The sequence below is a fragment of the Cervus elaphus genome, chromosome 5 (genome assembly GCF_910594005.1).
Source record: "Cervus elaphus chromosome 5, mCerEla1.1, whole genome shotgun sequence".
NCBI classification, from domain to species: domain Eukaryota; kingdom Metazoa; phylum Chordata; class Mammalia; order Artiodactyla; family Cervidae; genus Cervus; species Cervus elaphus.
In genome coordinates, this window is record NC_057819.1 from 28,039,727 (window position 1) to 28,044,935 (window position 5,209).

A 5,209-nucleotide genomic window follows, 5' to 3' on the forward strand; every position below is an offset into this window, starting at 1 on the left:
AAGTGGCCCATGCTCGGGCGTAGGTGAGCTCACCCTGCTCTGGAGAAACAACCTGACTTTGTATTCTAATGATGAAACCTACAACAATGCTAGTCATCCGACCCTGGGGTGAGTATTCAGTGGGCACAGGGTTGAGGTCAGAGGGGACAAGAAAGGGAGTGAAGTTTTAGAGAGAGAGATTAGTCATGAACTTGGCAAGGAAGCTCAGTTTTAGGGGACATGGTTTCGTGGAGGGTTGCTTCTGAGAACAAGATTAAAGGGGACTGCAGGAGAGGCAAGGGAGACACAGGGATTCTGGTGGTGGGAGAAGAACTTGTAGATCAGAGAGCTAAGGAAGAGTTTGGAAGTTTGGCTGATGTGGAGGAAGGAATTTCCCTCTGCCCTTCTAAGTTCTTCTGGCTGGTCCTAGATTTAAGTTGATATGAAAACAGATTAACAGGAGATGGTCACACAAAGGTTTAATAACAGATATACTTGGGAGAGACCCAAGAAAACTATGTAACTCTCCAAAATGCTCTAAAACCTCACCTTTTCTTTTTTTTTCAGAGATAATGCATTTGTAAACACAGAAATGGTTACAGATGAGTGGGTATATATACATATATGAATTTTTATATATAAATCTGTGGCTGGCAACTGACTGTGGGGCTTAGGAAGGTAAGTCCAGTCATCACATTTGCCCTAAACTCCCCCTTTTCTTCAGCCACCCTGTTGTGTGGTTTCACAAAACACCCACAGCTCCTTGGATTGGGAATGGGGAGATAGAGTACAGGGCCTCAGCTGGCAGAGAAGGGGAGAGGCTCCAAGGAAAACCATAACCCACACTTCTAAGCCCACTTGACCACTTTGGGGATCTCATGCCCCTTGGCAATCACGTCTAAGCCCTTGCCCCTTTACAGATAAAGGGCATCTGACTCCCCATCTCCTTCCAGCATTAGGTAGGAAGTGAAGTGAGATCATGAAGGGAGGACAATGGCCCCCAAGGATGGGGGTATAGGAGGAACCTCTATTCTTTTGCCAGCAAGAATAGAACACGAGGCTGCTTGCATTTAGGGCTGCCTTTTCTCTGACATCTGGGAGGACCAGCCTCTAGTCCTTTCTCAGCCCGAGTTTGGAGCTTTATGAGGGTAAGGAGAGAGTTAGTGCCCATGCTGGAAATGTCTCTGTGAGGTCATTAGCAAACCTCTTCCCTGAGCACCAGCCCCCAATTTTAAAACCTTTGTTTAGATGGGGAGGCTCCTGGATTACACCACCAGCTCAGAACACTGCCCATCAGGAGGGCTGACGTTCCTTCCAAAGAGGAGTTGGGAAGAAGGATGGTATCCTGGGAACCAAGGCTGTGCCTGCGGCCCAGGGAGATGGAGCCGTGGTCTGTCAAGAAGAAGAGGACTTTTCCCACCAAGAGGAGCTGGGGAAAGAAGGGACCAGGACACCCTCCCCTTCTTTCCAGCACACAGGTCTCTATAAGCTCGCCAGGTACACCACCTGGGTGGGGCTGCAGGTGACAGTGAGGCAGACGTCCTTATGATGCTCCACCGTCTTATACGGGTTTAGGTCAAAGGAACACTGGGATGGACGGTTGGGGTTGCTGTCCCCACATCCCCACCTTGCAAGACTGCCCCAGGGGACTGTTAGTTTGGTGATTATGGCTACTGCTGCTGAGGCAGCTGTGAAGCTTGGGGGGCCTGGCATGGGCCTCAGGACAGACTGAGAACATGCTCTTCATTAACAAGATGAAGGATCAGCTGTTGCCAGAGAAGGCTCGTGGGCTGTCTCTACACCCTCACCCCACCTTGCTGACAGTGCCTGCCTTGGTGTCCCTGCTCTTGGGCATCAGCATGGATACAGAATCCAAGTCAGAGCAGCTGATGCCACAGAATTGAAGACAGACCAGCCAAGTGTCCATTACATAGAACATTACAGTGGTCCCTGTGCCATCAACAGATCTGATGATCGCTGGAGTCTTCTGTTCTCAGAGGTGGAGAAGAGAAGTGAGTCAGTCAAGCATCCTGGTTTGGTTATCACGTCCCTCTCAGGCGCCCTTGTGACCACAGCCTCATCAGCTCAGACCTTCCCCATTTTGGCTCTCATGATGGTCTTAACTCTTCCCCCAGCTCACAAGCCCTGCAGGTAGTCCCTGACCTCTTTAAGAAGGTAGCGTTGACCCCAGCAGAGGAAGGAGGTGGTGGTGGAGCTGGCACCGTGGCTGCCTCTAGGGCTGAAAGAAGAATCAGGTGCTGGAATCAGGGCTGCTAAAATGAATGACCCGTATGTCCTTTCCCCTAAGGATGAGGATGGTCATTAGAAAGACAGCAAGACCTCCAGGTGCTGGATGCACTCCCTGACTTTCTACTCAGGTCAGAGATGCAGATCCACTCCAAGTCACACACTGGGGCCAAGCCCCACAAGTGCCCACCCTGTTCCAAGACCTTTGCCAATAGCTCCCAGCCAGCCCAGCACATCTGTATCCACTCAGGGGCCAAGCCCTACGGTTGTAATTTCTGTGGGAAATCCTCCTGCCAGCTCTCTCACCTCCAGCAGCACACCCAAATCCACACCAGGGACAAGCCGTACCAATGTGCACACCCAGGCTGTGAGAAAGCCTCACACAACTCCAACCTGCAGGCCCGCAGGCTGGAGCACAACAAAGATAAACCCCTCAGGTGCCACAATAGTCACCAGGTGTACACAGTCGCAACCTCACTTGAGGGGCACCTGTCCACACACGCAGTGAAGTAGGCCAAGGTTTACTATCTGCACCCTCTGTGTTGGAAAGGTACCTGATGAAACACATGCACAAACACAACTCTCCTGATCTCCAGCAGCAGGTGCAGCAGTGGCAGAGACATTGGTGGCTCAGACCTTCCTGTTAAACATCACCTTCAGCTAAAGACAAAAGAGGAGGTGTGGGGGATGGTGGTTTGGGACCTCAAAGGGGAGGAAGGCAATTCACACGCAGATGGAAAAGCAAATGTTTGGTAAACAAATTGTCGGGGCTGCACCTGCAGGTCTGCATGCCCTGTGCTTGCCCAGCCTCAAGACAAGAGAAAAAGCCTGGAGTCAGAGATGGCCACAGAGACATCATTGGTTTAATGGATGGAAGATCTTACACGTGTGAAGTGAAGCCCTGGAGCAACACCCCACAATGTTTGGTAGAAGGCAGGCAGACAGGGCAGCAGTCTTCCCTATCAGGGAGGAGTGAAACCGTGTACAAGTCCCATTCTCTTGTTTTTTGAAGTAAAAGGCTGATTCAAGAGTTAACAAGTGGGAAATGTGAAGATGTGGAAACAAAGAATAGCTGTTGAGCTGTGGAACTGGTAACAATTTGGACTATAATTCCACCACACAGAATTACCCAACTCCAAGTTCCCTAAAAGATACAGATAAAGGCCTGACAGACATGCCCAGGTTGTTTTTACAGGAAGCAGACTCTCCTGACCGCAACACTGTAAACCTAGACAGGTTGAAACCGGAAGGTTGATGATGCTTCAAACTTTACCTTGATGCCAACCAATCCGAGAATTGAACATGGGCTGCTTATGCCCTGCTCTGTGAACACTATGAAACTCCTCACTAGCCCCTCCCGGTCGATCACACAGTCTTGAGGTCATTAGCCTGCTGTGGCCTCCTTTGCCTCAAAGCAATAGAAGCTACTTTTTTCGACTTCACCCAAAACTCTCTCTTGTTTCTATTCGGCTCCAGTGAACAGAGGCTGAGTTTTGTCAACAAGTCTTCATAAGCACAGATTAAAAACCAGTAATATTTTAGGCAAAATTAAAAAAAATCAACTAAATTTATCAGCTTACTTAGTCCTATATAATTAGTATTTTTTTTTTTTGGACAGTTTTATGAAATCAGTTTCCATTAGACTTTTAAAATATCTTACCTAGTTTAGTAGTATGATTTAAAACTTATCAGAAACATCCTTTCAATGACTCTTCTTTTTAAAAAATTTATTTGCTTATTTATTTATTTTTGGCTGCACAGGGTTTTAATTGCTATGCTTTCTCTGGTTCTGGTGGCTTCTCTTGTTGCAGAGCACAGGTTCTAGGTGTGTGGGCTGAGTAGTTGGGGCACATGGGCTTAGTTGGTCTACCTCATGTGGAATCTTCTTGAACCAGGAATCAAACCTATGACCCTGCATTAGTAAGCGGATTCTTATTTACTGGACAGGGAGTGAGGTCCTCTGTGACTCTTTTGGAAGATATGGCAGTTTTGCAAAGCATCAGCTTAGCTGCTTATGGATGATAAAAGTCTTAAAAAGGCAAAGGTTAAGATCTGATTACAATTCTTTTTGGCAAAGAAGCTTATCCAAGTTGTGACATGTGACATTTTAAGATAACAACTAAAATTATAACATTATACCAGGACTATACAAATTTCAGGAACTTTAAACAATTTCTAGTGTATATATTAATAACATTTATTCATATTGTATAATTTGAGGAGGCTTATCATTCATTTGACAATGCTTTCTGTGCAATTTAACATACCAAGAAATTATAGTCAATTTAATATATATATATATATTTCCCCATCCCCCCACCCCACCCCTCCTTGTATTCAGGTCAAGAAGCAACAGTTAGAACTGGATATGGAGCAACAGACTGGTTTCAAATAGGAGAAGGAGTACGTCAAGGCTGTATATTGTCACCCTGCTTACTTAACTTATATGCTTTATTTAACTTATATGTAGAAATGCTGGGCTGGATGAAGCACAAGCTGGAATCAAGATTTCCAGGAGAAATATCAATAACCTCAGATATGCAGATGACACCACACTTATGGCAGAAAGTGAGAAGAACTAAGGAGCCTCTTGATAAAAGTGAAAGAGGAGAGTGAAAAAGTTGACTTAAAAACTCAGCTTTCAAAAAACTAAGATCATGGCATCTGGTCCCATCACTTCATGGGAAATAGATGGGAAAACAATGGAAACAGTGACAGACTTTATTTTTTGGGGCTCCAAAATCAGTGCAGCCATGAAATTAAAGGACGCTTGCTCCTTGGAAGAAAAGTTATGACCAACCTAGACAGCATATTAAAAAGCAGAGACATTACTTTGCCCAAAAAGGTCCATTTAGTCAAAGCTATGGTTTTCCCAGTAGTCATATATGGGTGTGAGAGTTGGACTATAAAGAAAGTTGAGTGCCAAAGAATTGATGCTTTTGAACTGTGGTGTTGCAGAAGACTTTTGAGAGTCCCCTGGACA

General features: G+C 46.0%; 1 pseudogene; it reads left to right on the forward strand.

Annotated features, from left to right (window-relative positions):
* The first annotated feature begins 1,729 nt into the window (after positions 1–1,729).
* Positions 1,730–4,364, forward strand: LOC122693140 (annotated as a pseudogene).
* The last annotated feature ends 845 nt before the right edge of the window (positions 4,365–5,209 follow it).